Source organism: Athene cunicularia, assembly GCF_003259725.1.
Source record: "Athene cunicularia isolate RWA chromosome 2 unlocalized genomic scaffold, athCun1 chr2_part1, whole genome shotgun sequence".
NCBI lineage: Eukaryota > Metazoa > Chordata > Aves > Strigiformes > Strigidae > Athene > Athene cunicularia.
The window spans coordinates 20793749-20810830 of record NW_020799095.1 but is presented as its reverse complement, the minus strand read 5'-3'; the positions used below and the strand labels follow the sequence as shown (position 1 = coordinate 20810830).

The following is a 17082-nucleotide window of genomic DNA, read 5'->3' as shown; positions in this document are numbered from 1 at the left end:
GAAGTTTTATTAAAAAATAAGTTATTAAAACAGAAGAGGGAGCCTAAGGGATGTTGGAACTAATTGAATATTATTATGAAGTATGATGTATTCCAATGAAACAATTCTTCCTGTATTTACAAAATGACAAGGGAAACGAGAAAAATTTTTGATCAAGTTTTTCCCTTTTTACTGACTATGGACATGAAGACTTCCCTCAATATGGAATAGTGGGTGTTGTGTTGGTAGGTGGTATAAGCCAGAGGAACTTGGCTCCTTGCTAATTAATGTTAGAGCTAAATTAGAAGAAACTATTGAATTTACTTTGTTGCATTAGTCAGTGAAGTTTTTAGAGGGAAGTGCAGGAAGAGCAAGGATGGTCTCACCCTTAAGATGAGGGTATCTGTATTCTTTCCCAATTTCTGAATCATCATCCATACTTTTTTAAAGAGCAAAATTTATATCTTCCGAGTTGTTACTCAGCTGCCAACTACCTTGATTCTTCCATAACCATTCAGATCCTGGCAGCACTGAGCTACTTGGCTAAGTCCTCAGAGTTGCATACCAGGTGTTTCCTGCATCTCTGTGGGCCCCAAACATTCTCAACAGATTTGTCCAGCAGAAAGTAGCTAGAAAGTCCATGCTGCCGTATATGGTTTTTAAAGCACATGTTTTCCAAGTTCTCATCAACATTGTAATCATCAGTCTCTGAGACCTGTTTCTACAGAAGTTGCAAATTGTTCTTCCAGGTTACAAATGGAACTATAGAGAAGAGGAAAATTATTTTCTACCAATAGAGCTTCAAATATAGTGCTAAGAGCTGGTCAAGGGCTTTACAGTAGTGACAATCATTATGAAAAATAGAACAGTCCTTTGCTTGTACAAGTCCCTAAAATTACTGGATAAAATGGTATAGCATTTAAGAGTCCCTGGTGGGTGGTGATAGTGTTGCTGTGTAACATGCGCATGCATGCACACCGAGCAGCCTGTGATTGTGAAGGCACATGATAATGTGCCAAAGAATGTTCTAATTACACTGGCATCTAATCAAACCTTGAAAGGCTAATAAGAGCCTGTGACACCTCGTTCAATATAAAGAAGGATCTGCATTAAACTTCAGTCCTAGACTTATAATCAGCACATAAACTTTTATGTACTTAGCTTTATGGCTCAAGTCTACTTTCAGTCCCTTAATAGTTCTTAATAAAATAAATAAAAGGAAATTCTCAGACAAAGGAAAGTTTTGCTAACTTAATGCTTCAATTTTAATATTGCTAGGTAAAACAACAATGGCAGGAATTTTGGACCAAGAATATTATTGTTAAGGGGCAGAAATATGGAAATGATCAGTTAAAAGAATGTAGATAAACCTCATTAACATGCTTCTAAATTCTTGCTTTTCCCCTCAACTATGGCTGTATGTAGTCACATTCATCAAGTTTGTTCCATTCCCTCCTTGTTTTGCAGACATCTAAAAGCAGCATTAAAAATATTTCTTGCTACAAATGAGAAAGATTTTCTGATAAGCTGTGACTTCAAAACTTCCGGAAGTTCAGAGTGCTTTGAAGCCAGCATGCTAGTTGCTTTCTAATGATAAAATTAGGACAAAAATGAAACATGTGGCAAAAGTTCCAGATCTGAGTAGATGCACCACTGGAACATTTTTCATTGCTTTTATTTACTGTTAGAAGATATTTGTGTATTAATGGACATGCTTACTTACATCATCTCAGGAGTCATATAAACCTTGTGTAGAACCTGCTTCAATAGATGCTAGCAGAATAAGACTGATACAAGCCTATTATTTAGATGATATCAATGTTTGTAGCCTCTGCTGCTTCCTAATGAAGACCTGTGTAGCTTCTGCAGAAAAGGCCATAGTAAAATATGAAAGTCTGTTCAAATCACTTGGGCAGGTAGCTCCCAGATGGCAAAGGCAGACAAGAAGTTAAGGCAGCTTGTGGGAGTCTGTGTAACAAGAATGGCCATTTCATGGCTGGAGAACTTGCCTGTTTCCTCAGGGAGCAAGGTAGCAAGACTCCTGCCACAATGCTGTGCAGCAGCTGAAGTCACTAACGGGACATGCAAAAGACAAACACGACTCAGAATTGCTGCCAAGGTTCTTAACTCCTTTATAGACACTGCAGGGAGATCCATATTGCTAAGTACTGCTCATACCACTGGGCCCGGAGCTGACTGTAAATTCCTAGACCAGACTTGTCTGAGACAATTGTGGAGAAACTGGTGACTCCCTTTTATGCAAGAGCCTCATGGTTCTAGTATATCCCTTCTACTAGGGCTTGACTGGCAGCAGGAAGGACTGCATTCAAATGTAGAGCTCAAACCCAGGAACTTGGAATAACTGATCTAAATTACTTAATGCTTAAAATGAGCTGTCTTCCCTGCTTGCAAACAAAGATCACTTAACAGTTGTTATTTAAGGTGGGGGGAGAAAATGCCAACAAGTTGGGCAAACAGGATGATTTATAACACCTAATGCCTAAAGCAAATACCAAACTATTTTAGATTCTGTTTTCATCTGATGTGGCAACTGTTGGGTCAACTCTTGTCCACCTTGCAATATCACTTAAGCAGTAGCAGCCCTCAGTTGACAAAACCTGTTGGGTAACACAACCCAATTTGAACAGCTGCTAAGTTGCTTGTGCTATCTGCTTTCTGTAGCTTTGCTGTACTTCTTTGCTACTCTGCAACTTCTCACTGCTCTCTGTCCCTCGCTCTTCCAGCCACTCTCTTACCACGGCACATTGGTGAGTGGTTCCTGCTACAGCAACTCAGAGTGGGTAACAGTAAATAACACAGACTTCTAACATACATGTTAACGTGCATTAACTTAAGCAGCTTTTCCTACTTTGCACATACAGGGAATTTTTGCATAATAGTCCTTAATTCACCTTTAGTGGAGAGATTGATTGATTTTTTTATTTTTTTTTTTTTTTAAGGCCTTGGCCATCAGTCTTACAGCAGAGTTGGCAAGTAGAGTACCTGTCTTGGGTCTGTCCCTTGTCATCGCTATTCCTCCTCTATCCCCTGTGTGCTGGGAACAGGGACCTCACCCCAGTGCCAAGACTCAAGGCGATAGTTCAGCGCTCTCACTGCCAGTTGATTCTGAGTCATGTCTTCCCTCAAAGCAGCCTTTCTCAACTTTTTGGCCTGTCAGTCTTCATGCAGCCCTGAGTCAATTCTTCTGCCCAGGAGGAACCAATCAGCTGCCAGCAGTGAGAGGTAGGTAGCAATTCCCTAGCTAAGATAAACATACCCAGCCAGGTATTACAGCCCACTCATGTTCCCTCCTCCCTCCCCACGTTAGAGGAATAGAACTTCTACATACTACTTCCACCCTCTTTGAAGCCTTTTATAACTTCCTGATTGTAACCCAAAATTTGAGAGACTGCTTTAAAAATAGCATGCAACAAATGATGAAGGACCTCCTTCCATCCCTCAAGAGCCAGTATTTGACCTTTCATTTACCATACTATATTTTTAGTAGTATAATTTCAGATACAATTATCTTTACTCAGCTTCTTAAATCATGCATGAAATGCTTTTTGAGAGCCACATTAACAACTAGCTGCTCAGCTTGCTGGAATTAGAAACCAGATATGTTGTTTTATTTACAGACTGTGGTTTTGGTGTAGATTGCTATAATAAAGAGGAAAGGTCCCTTTGGTGTTCTTTAATTTATGACACACTGTAAAATGTCCAGGCACATTTTGCCTAGTAGCAGAAGGAGGAAAAATAGTAACTCTTGGCTGGAGATTAAAAAAGTCTCACTCACCATGAATGTATTTTGAGATCCTGCACATTTGGGAGCAAATCAGCTACTTATCTGCTTCTGGGATCATGCTCATTTGTAACCACAGTGCAGGCTCTGTGGCTTTTAAGATTTTTTTTGTTAGTCTGCCTAAATAAAATCATTCATATCAGATGAATGTCAGTATAGTTCCATTAAGATTACTTTAAAGAGATCTTTAGGCTAACATTTTTGGCCTTGCAGGATAAATTGCATCCTGTTCTGATTTTTCTGATACTTAATGTCTCAAAGCCTGCTTTTTAGGCACACTTGAAACTAAAAATAGTCAAGCACTGTGAGTTGCAGCTATATTGTGCTTATTACCCTGCTCATGTAAAGTCTTGTCATCGTTCTGCTGGAGTGTTTCCTGGGGAGCTGCATAAACAAGCTATGACCTATGGCTGTCTAGTTTGTGATCAGACTGTTTAATCTCTTTTTATCAGTCAGAAACCTTCAAAGTTTCTATTTCACAGCAAAGCCTTTAGTAGAAGAACATCACCTGATTAACTTTAATCAACTTTAATCAGTAAACAGAAATATTACTAGTGAATCACAGAATGATGCAAGGGCTGCTTACATCATCTCTCACCAACAGAACAGGATTCTTCATTGTTGCATAAAAGCTTTGTCTGTCTGACTGGGGCAACTGTGGTAAATTCTATTCACTCAAGAGTGTGTTCAGCCTGTAGTCAGCAAGTCCTCCCTGCGAGAAAGATTTCCCTTCATTTGTCCTCTCTTTTCCAGCTCTTCATTTCTTCCTACTACCCTCTTCATGTAGGTATCTCAAGATACTGCCTCCCAGATGGCCACACAACAAAATATTTCTTGACTATTACTCTTAGTCATTTTGTAGTTGAACAGTATATATTCAGAAATTGGTTTTTCCATACAACATGCAACAAAACAGTTGGTATGAAGAGACAAGTTCAAAGAAATAGACCAATCCATCAGAAGTAGCAATTGACCAGCTCCTATTTTTTCTTGAAAAGAAAGCAAGTTCTTCAATAAAAATCCTCCATCCTTTCCCTTGTAACAAAAGTCCATTGTTATTATACTGTTTCCAAAATCCTAGTAAGCTGGGGTTTTGGGTGGGTGTTATTTTTTGTTGTTTTCTTTTTTTCTGAAACTGAATACAGTCCATTATCTCAGTGCTGAACAAATAGACATTAGTTGAATCAATTGTTCATTGTATTAGAGACATACATACATGGGAAAATCTCTTACCTCCTTCTTTATATGAGGGAATTCCTTAGGCATGCCAGATTTGTATTGGTTTGATTTTGTTAAATGTTATGTTGCAAACTCATGTCAAATATCCTGTGCAGTGTCTCTTTTTCCATCACTAAGATTTCTTTGTTTTCTTCATACTTTCAAAGAGGTGACAGTCTGCATTTCCCCCCCCCCAAAAAAAAAGATAAAAAGGAAAGGGAGAACTGTTCTGACAGAAGCAGATGCAGCAGTGAGATGTTAGATAAAATTGTGAAAGAAAGACAGACCAAAATATTAAGGAGGGTTGGGGGAGTAATAGGAGATCCAGTGATGGTCCCTTGGGTGTTAGTTAGAGGTGCCATTGTGTGGGGCACTCAGACCTAGACTGAGCTAGCTTGTACTCTCTGAACAATCTATATGACTTAATGGATTTCTCCCATCTTTTATTCATGACTTTGCTTAGTCCATGACTGGGGCCTTTCATTCTATGGGAAAAACATGTGTCCGCAGCCCAAGAGTGGATGCTTGCCTATGTGCTTTTAAAGGGCTCATAGTTGCCTGCCAAATTGCTTTTTCTTTTTGGTTTCATGTAGTTTTGAAAATCATACAAAACCTTTGTAAGTGACTCACCCAAACATTTCAAAATCCATCCAGAAAAGTTGGAAAGGGAAGGTGTTTACCCTCTAACTGACAGCCTTTGTGTGTCATATCTCAGCCTGCAGCAGGTGTTCTCAGCTATCATCAAGATGCTTTCATAGCAGCTGAACATACATCTTCCTTCGCCCATGATATTGTTTTATCTCATGGAACTCAACAAACTGCATCATGTTATTTGAGATTCTTTACAAAAAATTGCATATAAATCCTATATTTGCTGCTTCTAAATATTTCTGGCAATGTTTTGTGGAGTCTTTTTGGTCCATGGAAAAAACAAACAAAAAAGATAGGTATTGATTTACCCACTGAGTTGATGTCTTCCCCTCCATTCCTGCCTGTCTGTACCCTGACTTTCTTCCTCACCTGGAGGCTCAGTCACAGTGGATTTAGTTGTCTTCAAAGAAAATTAGTTTGTTTAAAGCTGACACTTGAGTTTAGAAGTGGCTTACCTTACTTAGAAACTGTACGCCTCAGGAAAGAGATCACTTCTGCCTATCCATGCAGAAAAATACAGACCATATTTGTGAAAATAACTGTACTCTCTGCATGCACCTAAAACAGTTCTGGCAGTCTCTGGCTCTGAATTTTACCTCTGGGTCTCCTATTTTTGCTTCCATCCTAGCAGTAATGGTTACTGCCTCTTAAGCTGGAGATGATTGTCATTCATATAAAACACTGAAAAGCTCTTATTTTAAAATTGAATGTGGATCAAGCTTGGAAAATTCTGACCGTTGGTGGGGTTTTTAACCTCAGTTTTCTAATCTATGCTACAGTTTTTTAGTTTTTACAGCAGAGAAGGTAGAAAACATGACATTAGAACAAAAGCAGGGCTTTTCCCACATTTCAGTCCTGACACTACTTGGCCCATTAGACATTTTTTTCATAAATGATGATATACAATTTGAAGAGGTTGAGGCAATAGAAAGAATTTTGTACTTTATTTTCTAAACACCTTTGAAAGATTATCTTTCTTGTAGATAGAGAAATCAGCTATTGTGTTTTTCCTTCTTTGTATTTTTTTCCTCAACCACTCAGCCTCTCCTCAGCATCTGTGTAGTTTTAAAGAATGTAATCCCTGCCCTTCACTGAGAAATTGAAACCTTTGCTGTATTAGCAATCTACTGACACAGTCTTACTGGTATGCATCTTATCCTTCTCACTCGGTGATAATGTCATCATCCATTTTACTCTTAACTCTGAGGAATGAAGAGTGACTATTTGAAATTCTTCACTGTTGCAAAGGGAAGGGATCTGTTACTAGATGTAATGCTAGATTTAGCTTTCTTCTGTATTTTACAGAATATCAAGAGCATGACTAAGGTATAAGATTGAGATCAGCCATTTAATTACTCAGGGTATACATAGCTAGTAGTTACACAAATAAATCTTGAAATTCTGAACCTGTAAATTCAATCTTCCTCTCACATCAGTGAATAACACTAGAAGATATTCAGGGACCTAAAACAGGCATCAAGTGTTATTTTAGCTATAGGCTATGCAAAGCATCTACATAAGCAATTTCATAACCTTTCACAGCCTCAGCTGGTAGGCCAGAACAGATTGATGCTTATGCCAGGCATATGAATCACTCATATTGGGGCATCCTCACATTGCTGAGGAACACTTAGGAGGAAAAAAATTAATAAATAATTACAATCCTTTTATGTTCTGACATGATCACAACGTGGATTTGTTTAGCACGTTAATAGGCAAACAGTTTGAATTATCCACCATCTTACAAACCTGGAAATTGGGAGGGCAAAACTGAATTTACTAACATCTATCTTTGTAATCCATCACCAGGTCATAGTCCTTTTGTGCTCTTAACTGATTAACATTGTACTGATAAAACTTTTTAAAATTTAAAAAAGTTAGTTGTATCATCAAAGCATCTAGAATGCAGAAGCAACTTAAATTTTTGTGAGCAAAATCCTGCCAATTTCATCTCACTAAAGAAAATGCAGTGCTTCTGTCCAAATGTGGCCACATGATAGCACATCAGTTCTGGCCTCTGGTGCTCAGCCTTCAGTGTAAAACCATTCTGATCAATTATCCAACACATTGAGCTAGGTTGCATCCTGCTTGTAATTGTCCTGTGAGCAAAAGACCTTGGGAAACATCCATTTTGCTGCTGCTGGTAGCATCTAGCCTGTTTTCCTCTCTGTGACAGGGGATAAGAAACTCAATAAGAAAGCTTTTACAGTGACACTGTACAAGCTGTATGCCAGTGCCACGGGGTGTTGCAGCGATAGGTCCAGGCTGCCTTAGGAAGACATGGAAGCCAGATACAGTGAGCACAGCACTACAGCACTGCTGGAACTGCTGGCACTCAGTTTATTTTTCTATGCTAATTCTTCTTCTTCCATGTCTCTGGCCTGTTGAGGGAGGAAGAACATTTCTGAAGAGATGTTTTTGAAGAAAAGTCTTTTAAAGCTCATTGTGATCCCTCAAGCATATGCTTTGTATGTATCTGGGTAGCATCAGCTAGCTGGAACAGTGCTGGATATTTTTCATAGATGATGCATCCACTTCTCCAATAGAAGCTCTGCCATAACTGCTCCCCTTTTATCTCATGTTTCTCATTCTGAAGAGTCTTTATTTTTGCAGATGAGGTAATAGGCCAAAGACAAGCTTGCTGGTCAGGCCAAAAATTCTGTGCACAGTTCTGCACAGTTTTACAAACTGGCTGATCTGTGACTCAAACTTGGAGAACTGCTTTGAAAGGCTCACCTGGGACATGTGCACAATGTAAGCCCTCATATAAGCTGTTGTAAGTGATTAAATCATTCAGACTACCTATCCAAGAGAAGATTTTACTCAAAAAAATTAAAATATGAACAGATTGGTTCCAGGTAGTGTGCTGAGAATGTGCATCTCCCCCATGAAGTGAGTGAGGCTGAGAACTCCTACCACTCACAGAGGTCTGGGTTTATAGGGGAATCAAGCAGTTTTAAATATATATATATATATATATATATATATATATATATATATAAACAAACACACACACACAGGAACCAATTTCCCACTGAAATCAGCAGTAAGAGTCACAAAAAAAGGTATTGTATTTTACAGAGTCGTAATCTTTAGGAAACCTTCCTGTCACTTCTTCCAATAATCCTGCTCCTTGTATAGATTTCCTCCTGGCCAAATACGTGTATTGTCAATAAAAGAGGTATTTTATTTTTAAATTACATGCAATTTACCTGATGCTTTAAATTGCCTTTGAAAAAGTTTTGCTTCAAAGAAGTGCATAATAATTATCCCACACCCATGAAGTGAATAATAACTTCACTTTCTCGGAAAAGCAGTGGTACAGCATTTTTCTTTGGCTTTATGCCAAATACAGAGGCATTCATTAAGGTTTTACTGCATTTTTTTTAAAAACATGGTCTGATTTACCTGAAATACCAAAATGTCTTTGCCAGAAAGGTCATTTACTTAGGGGTTTTTTGTATGACACATTTTCCTTTGTCCTACACAGAACATAACTGTCCTTTGAAGTCATGCAGCCACTGACCACATGTACAAGACTCTCAAAATCACAGTTATGTTCTGACATCTGGGTCCCAACTGGTGCTAGGTATGGTCAGGTCTTCAAAATCCTTCTTTGTGTTTAGTGTAATGGTAGCATAACATTTTGCTTTCATCTCCTTGACTCACTTACTAGTCTTTCCCCATCACTTTGATTAGTTGTGTTAAAGCCCTCTCTTTTATTTGAATCTATGTTTATCATGATTTATTACATTTGTTTGGATTCTGCTACCTGCTGAGAGCCACCGACTTACCTTGAGGAAGAAAAGAGTATCTATGTCAGATCAGGCAAAGTGCTAGCATAATTTCATTTAGTTTCTTAATCTTATTTTAGGTACCGAGAAGGGAACTAGAAATGTATGGTCACTTCCTCTGCCTACTGCAGTGGAAGAACAGTGTATTGTCCACAAAATGTAAAAATGAAGGTTTAGGGTGTAACATGATCCTTGAGTCCCTTTCAACTTGAAATATTCTATGATTCTATGATCTCCTGCATTCACCTCATTTTCAGACCCAGGCTAAAAATAAAATGTAAAGTAGTAAATGTAAATGGAGACTAGTTCGGAGTCCTATTACCTATATTTCATTCTTTATTAGACATTTCCTGCTTTTTCTGTCTTCACAAATATGTCAAAATAGATTCAAATAAATGTAGCTCATTTGATGTACTCAGAGAAGTACTCTAGTCCTTTCTTTCCTGACAGACTCAAGTTCAGCCAGAGAAGCTGCTAGGCAGCAACAGACAGTCATGGACCAGCATATGTAATGTCAAGGCACACAGAGCAGCAGTGGGACTTCCAAAAACAGGTAGAAATTGAGTTGCCAGGCACCTGAGACAGTGATTATGAAGGCATACACAGCAGGATGGGCGCAGGGGTGCTGTGGTGCCTAAGCAAGAGGAGATTTTGAGTAGAGGTGAGTGGTGAGAGATGATTAGGAAAAATGGAAAAAAATCTCTGTGTTCAGGTGTGCTGGCGTCATCCCCTTGATACTGCCTATCCCATCCGCTTTTTTCTCTTACAAAGAAGTCAGAATAGACCATTTCTGGCATATCATTGCTGAAGTTAGAACTGCTTAAGTTTATTTCTAAACCTTCTGGTTTTCAAGACTGCATAGGCAGATATTGTCAATGCCACCTCATGAAATCAGGCAGGAGATGGGGCAGGTATTACTGACCTGAAATGGTGCAGGCACTGAGTAGCCCCACACAACTGCTAAAGATGGACCTTTCTGGTCTCAGCAGGGAGAATGAGTGGGCTCCCATGGAAAAGGTTATTTGTTTTTCTTTCACTGCCTTTGCCGGAGCAGATTTTGTTTCAAAGTGAGCCCATCATTATGACTACATCTTGATGGAAATGAGGAACCTGCAGTCCTGGTTGCTCTCTTGTGAATCACTGAGTCATGTAATGGGGCTGACCCAAAGTACTGGAGATTACCTCAGTGACAAAATATAACTACTCTATAGTTCCCCACTTAAATATGTGGCCCTTTAATTAATGTTGAGTCAAATAAAGTGTTTTCATATTCCCCATTTGCAGACCTCAGCCTCTGAGACCATTTTACTAAGCATTTGAAACTTCTTTTGATTTACAGATTCATGGACGAATCAGAATGATCCATGCCATCTAGTCTGCATGGTCATAACTTAGTGTTGTCTTGATTCATATGACTGAAAAAGAGCAACAGAAGCAACAGCAGAGTGAGAGGGTGGAGAGTCAGCATCAGGTGAAGGTGCTTGATTTTAGAACATGTGACCTTGGTGTCCATACTTCAATTATTTTTGTCAGCAAAGATCTCGACCTACAGTCAGTGAAGTCTGGAGAGTGATTCAGATGTTGGAGTCTGGTCTAGTGGAAACAGAATGGCTCTCGGTTACCAGTTGTGGAGAACTTCTGGGTCACTGGAACTAGACCACTGAATTTTTCTGATGTCTAGGACAAATTTTCTAATTACTGGCCTAATTATGGTTGGTCAATGACTACTTATTCTCCAAAGCAGGGGAATCCAGATCATGCAATGATAGAACACCATGAGTTAAAGGGCTGCCCCTCACATCATGCAGTCACTTAGGTCCAGCTCAGTACTTTTTGACTACTACAGAAATTTCAGGCTCTCATCTGACCATTTTTTCTGAATGAGTTCCTGCTATAATACAATTGCCTTGCACTGCATGGAGCAGCCCCCACATTCTTCATCAAAGCAGTGGAAAACTGTGTTGTTAACTGTATTTACCTTCACCACTTTGAACTTTCTTTGTGCTGGCCAGTGACCATAATAATCATGTATGTTGCTCTATGCTCTAGATAATGTTTGCACAATGATATATCTTGTGTAACATTATGCCCATCATCACATCTATTCTGCTTTTCTCAAAGTTCCAGGTAGTTAGGTTTGCTTATGTCAAAATATCTTACTGAATTCTTTTGCAAACACTTGCAAACACTGTGCTTTTGCTTTTTTTTTTTTTTTTTTTTTATTTGTAAAGTTTAGCAAAGGTTGTCTGCCTTAATCTATTTTTACAAATATGAAGTTCTGCTAATTTTTTCCTTAAAGTTATAATTAATAACTTTCTCATTTAAAGAAAAAAAAGACACAGGACATGTCCTTCAGCTTTCATGTTTCAGGAGATCAATATCTCTTCCCAGTATAATACAGTATCTCTAAAATAGGAATAAAGTGAAAGTTTTGATTCAATCTATTCGGTGACAGCTGAAGATAGCCAGCTGTCAAAATGGAGAATAAAGTAAATGGAAGATGACTGAGACAGTTCTGAAACATGCTCTCAAAGTGCATTTTTACAGTTATTCTATTTCATTCTTTTTGTTTTCATACCTTGAAATATTATACCAGTTGTTATATTCTTAAAGAATTTATTTGAAGAATGGTTCACAGTCCATTTATTGTTATTCTGTACAGAAATGTGATGAAATCAATGTACTCTGCACCGCAGGCATAATATAAAGCAGATGGTTTTTCCTCAAGCAATGAGTACATTAAAATCCAAACTATAATACAATGTATATAGTGCTTCTAGATTAAAGCTCTTGCATGCCAGATTTGTAGCTTTGATTCTCTCTGATTTTAGCGCTTAGTAGGATTTATTCCAGTGATTCTGCCCTTGGGCCAGAATGAATCAGCTTTTATCTAGGATGATCATATATTGGCTAAGCCCTGTAGCTTTTCTTTTAATAAACATGTAACTTTAACCTACCATTACATGTACTTAAAACATTACAAATCAAGCTTGCACACAACACTATAGCCAAAACAGAATCCATTAGAGTTCAAAATAGGGTTCATTTGCAGCATGAACACTTCTAATGTGGGTCTTTTTAATTTCTCTGATTGCCTTCTAGTCTGCTTTCTTATAATCAAATTAATTCTTGCCCAACTTAAGCTCATTTGTGGGCACCATAGAAAAGCATCTTCAGGTTCCTGCCTTCAGAGTGAAAAGTCTTCAGAATTGCAATTTCTGACTAGAAAGCAACATTGTCGCCTGTGCAAAGTGACTCTGATTTTTCTCATCTTCCTTGGTATCATAAGTAGCAACTTTCAAAAATATTTATGTAACTATTTGGCTCATTTTCTTAAAACTCTTTGTTTTTCAAGACTTTCAGGGCTTTGCACATACTCTAAAATATTATATTTGCTTATTCTGGATTTTTTTTTTCCCCAACTGTCCAAAAATACATTTTGTACTTTAAAATAGTCAAGCAGATTCTCTTGCCCAACATATGCCTTTACCACTGTTCAAGAGCAAAAGCAAAAACCTGTCTCTAAGGCTCCTGCCTGTGATACTTTCAAGAGACATATCAGCTACAGTTAACTCCAGTGCACACAATGTGACAGGGACGTAAAAGATGGTAAGTTACCAATCTACTCTAGAACATTTTGTTTTTCTCAGCACATGGGAAATCCTACAGGGTCATATTCAGGCTGTAATTGGAGTGTGGAGGGTCAAGCAATCCTTGCCACCAGTGATTTTTTTCAGTGATTCTTTGAAAGCATTAAGAAATCTCTAGGAATATAGACTGGTTTTGATTGGGAAGGTATTTACAGAATCTGAAACTAGAAGAGAATAAATTAGTACCAGGCATGCAGTCCAATCTTCTGTCAAAATATTTAACTGATTAGTTACAGGACAATTAGAAAATTCCTTCTCACCCCAAACTGACTTTACATATCTATCTAGACTATTCAAAGAGGCAGGAAAAGTCTGACCCAAGATACCTCTGTGGCATTAACTATATGATTCAGTTTCATCAATTTAGCTCATTAACTCATTAACTGCCTGAGCAGTCCTACTTATTCCTCCCTCGGTAGGAGGAATAACATCTAGATAGGGCTGAGTCAGTCAAGACAAGGAGAAAAATTATTTCAGCAAGTCTACCATGTTGAGGGCTGTATTTTACTCAGAGAAGATCCCTGCGCCTATTTGCACAGGGATGTGCACTGCTCCTGCCCTCTTACCAGCTATTTTTCTCTTTGCCACCAGTTTTGTAGATCTACTTAGATTCACTAGAGGGTGTCACTTTCACAACTAGAACATCAGGTCCTCAACAAGACTACCTCAAACACTGTGCAACATGGTAAAAGAGAAATACTGTCATTCATACAAATAAATCAGATGAAGTTTTGCTCCTGCCTTTTTCTCTTATGTGAAAAGCCTACTTATCATTTCCCATAGGTCTTGCAGCTCTGAGGTTTATATTGACTCAGAGCAGAATAATTTACACTAATAAAGAAAGAAGGAAAGCTTTCTCTCTAAATTTAAGACACACTGTTTCCTGACTGGTTCAAATTCAGGAACAAGCAGTATAAAGTTCACACTGAGTGATATTGGCTGTTTGGAAATTAATTGCCGATTTCAACCTCTATGTTTGAAGTGGCATATCTCAGCTCAGAATAAAATTTATTAATCGAAATAAAAACCATTAGAATCAACACATTTTTGCCAATGAGAAACAAGCATATTTATTCCAGTTGCATAAAATTCTGGACTTCTGAAGGCAATGAAGTCATCAAAGGCAGTTTCAGCCTCCCCTTGGTTTCTGAAGCATCTCCCGCACAGGAAGCTGTCGAGATGCTTGAAGAAAGGATAGTCAGTGGGCGAGAGGTCTGGTGAGTACGGTGGATGAGGCAGAGTTTCTTAGCCCAGCTTGTTCAACCGTTGCAGCATCAAAAGCGCAACGTGTGGCTGCGCGTTATCGTGGAGAAGGATTGGACCCTTTCTGTTGACCAGTGCTGGGCACAGCCATTGAAGTTTCTGTGCATTTCATTGATTTGCTGGACATACTTCGCCGCCGTGATCACTTCACCCAGATTCAGGAAGCTGTGATGGATTAAACCAGCAGCAGACCACCAGACAGTCAGAATGACCTTCTTTTGGTGCAGATTTGGCTTTGGGAAGTGCTGTGGAGCTTCATCGCAGTCCAACCACTGAGCTGATCGTCGCCGGTTATCGTAGAGCATCCATTTCTCATTGCACATCACAATACGGTCGAGAAACGGGTTGTTCTGGTTGCGAAAAAGAAGCGCCAATGACACTTCAAAACGGCAATTTCTGTGATTCTCATTCAATTCGTGCGGCACCCATTTGTTGCACCATTCTTCAACTTTCCAATCTTCTTCAGATGCTCAGAAACCATTGATGTGCTTACGTGCTTACGCCGAGTTCTTTTGCAAGTTCTCGAACAGTGGTGTGTGTATCTGCTTCCACCAGAGCCTTCAATTCATCGTTGTAAATAGCAGAAGGACATACACAGCCTTCTTGATCTTCAAGGTTGAAATTGCCATGTCAGAATTCTTGGAACCAAAGTCACACTGTCCGTTCGTTAACACTTCCCTGGCCATATACCTCATCAATGTTTCGAGCAGCTTGTGCTGCATTACGTCCAAGTTTGAACTCGTAGAAGTAAATCTGTTGAAACTGCTGTTTTGACATCTGAACTTCAAACCTCCAAAATTTGTCAAAACCGCAGTTTATATTATAATTTAATTATACAGCGTGAAAGTTCATAACATGAGCTTTTCAAAAATATATAACAGTACGCCAGTCGAGAAGGTACTATTCCTGAAACATATACAATGACAATCACATTACAAAATGGAAATTAATTTCCGAGCAGCCTATAATATAACTTACTTGTAAAAGACCAACTAACAGAAATAGCATAGAAGGTGAAGACAAACCAGAGTCTTCCTATGGTCTTCAGTTTCATGTTAAGAACATTCAGCCTGTCACTTACAGTACCTGCAGCCTCTAAAGATGCTCTGCAGGTTTGTAGCAGGTCTCAGTGGGTCAAATAAAAAAGAATAATTATTTGAAACAATCTGTATATTTTAAATGTTAATTTAGCCTGGGTGACTTTAACTCTTATGTGTCCTTCAGACGTTCCCACAGCAAGCTTTCCCAAACCTGTCCTCCAGGGGAATACTTCTAGGGCTGAGAAGTAAGGGCACATTCCTAAACTCTCTCTATTGTGCTGGGACAGCCTGCAAAGACCCGGACAACAGTGAGAGAGTTACTGGTCCCCAGAACTGAAACTGCTGCTTCATTCCACTTGGAAAACAGACTTCAGAAGATCTTTATTGAGGACATTAGAAAACTTTTGGTTACTACTGGCCTGGGCTGCTTCAAGCCAGCTATAGAAAGATGAAAGACACTGTCTCGCAGTACTTATCTACTGAAACCTTCCAGTCTTTTCTAACTCTGGATTGAAATATGATCATTTTTAATCACCGTATTGTTAGAACTTGTTCACCCTGCTACAATTAATGCATCTGCACAGCAAGTTGTTTGATCATTGTTTCATTTTAAATAGGGGATATAAAATTACTGCAGTGCAGAAACTCCCATTTTTTTAATTGAAGAACTCATTGTTCTCTATGAGATTAAATATGATTCTTCCATACTTTTGCCAACATTTTCTTCTCCAATTGAAACAGTGTTTTTTTTGTGAGTGGTAGGAATTCTATTAACCTGCATGGAGCATTTGGCTTCAAAGGAGTAATAACAAATAGGATGATTGACTGACATCTGCCTGCACTATTAAATCCATGTCTAATGCTATTTTAGCTAGAAAAGTAAGAAGAGTATTATCTTCCTAATGTATGGAATTCACTCCTTCACAGATTGACCTTACCATTTTTTTTTTTTTTTTTAGATTTTTAGAATCTCAGGTGAAATAAAATGGAAGATTATGTATTCTGATCTTGTTTGGGATTTTTTATGACAGGTACAGTTCATTTCCAAACAATTCAGGAATTTGACTTTTGGACAAAAAGATCTGTTTAGTATAAAGCTATACTAGAAATGATAGAAAATAAATGGGTTTTTTACTTTTGAAGATTTCAACAGCTTTTAAAGTCAGTTCAATCCTCATTCTCACAAAGGAATAATTTTTTAAGAAGCAAAAAACATGACAACGGAGATAAATACAAAGTACAGCTCTAAATATGAGAAGAAAAAGGAGTAATGGAAAACATGCTTGTAACAGAGGCTACATTTGAGAACATGATGGTATGATTGCCTGTAAGTGGTAGGGCATGGTCCTTTTCTCACTTGTATTGACATAAATCAAAGATAATCGCTGTGTAATCAAGGATAATAGAGAGAGGAATAAATTTCAAGTGATATTAGCCAATGTTATGTTATACATATATATATACACACATATATAAATATATTTATATAGTTTCCATTGTCATTTTGCTGAAAAATGTTCATAGAGGTAATTTTCATTTTATCCCACCACGCAGACAATGTAATGATTCTGCAGAGCAGTAATGGTTTCATTTGGAAATATGCTGTGGTTTAGTGCCGAGTTCATTTACTTTTTGTTTAAATTTGCTTTTCATTGTTTTACTATGTAGTTAAACGTATTTGAATT

General features: G+C 38.3%; 1 pseudogene; it reads right to left on the bottom strand.

Moving 5' to 3' along the window:
• Positions 1-14317: 14317 nt before the first annotated feature.
• Positions 14318-15134, bottom strand: LOC113477072 (annotated as a pseudogene).
• Between the last annotated feature and the right edge of the window lie 1948 nt (positions 15135-17082).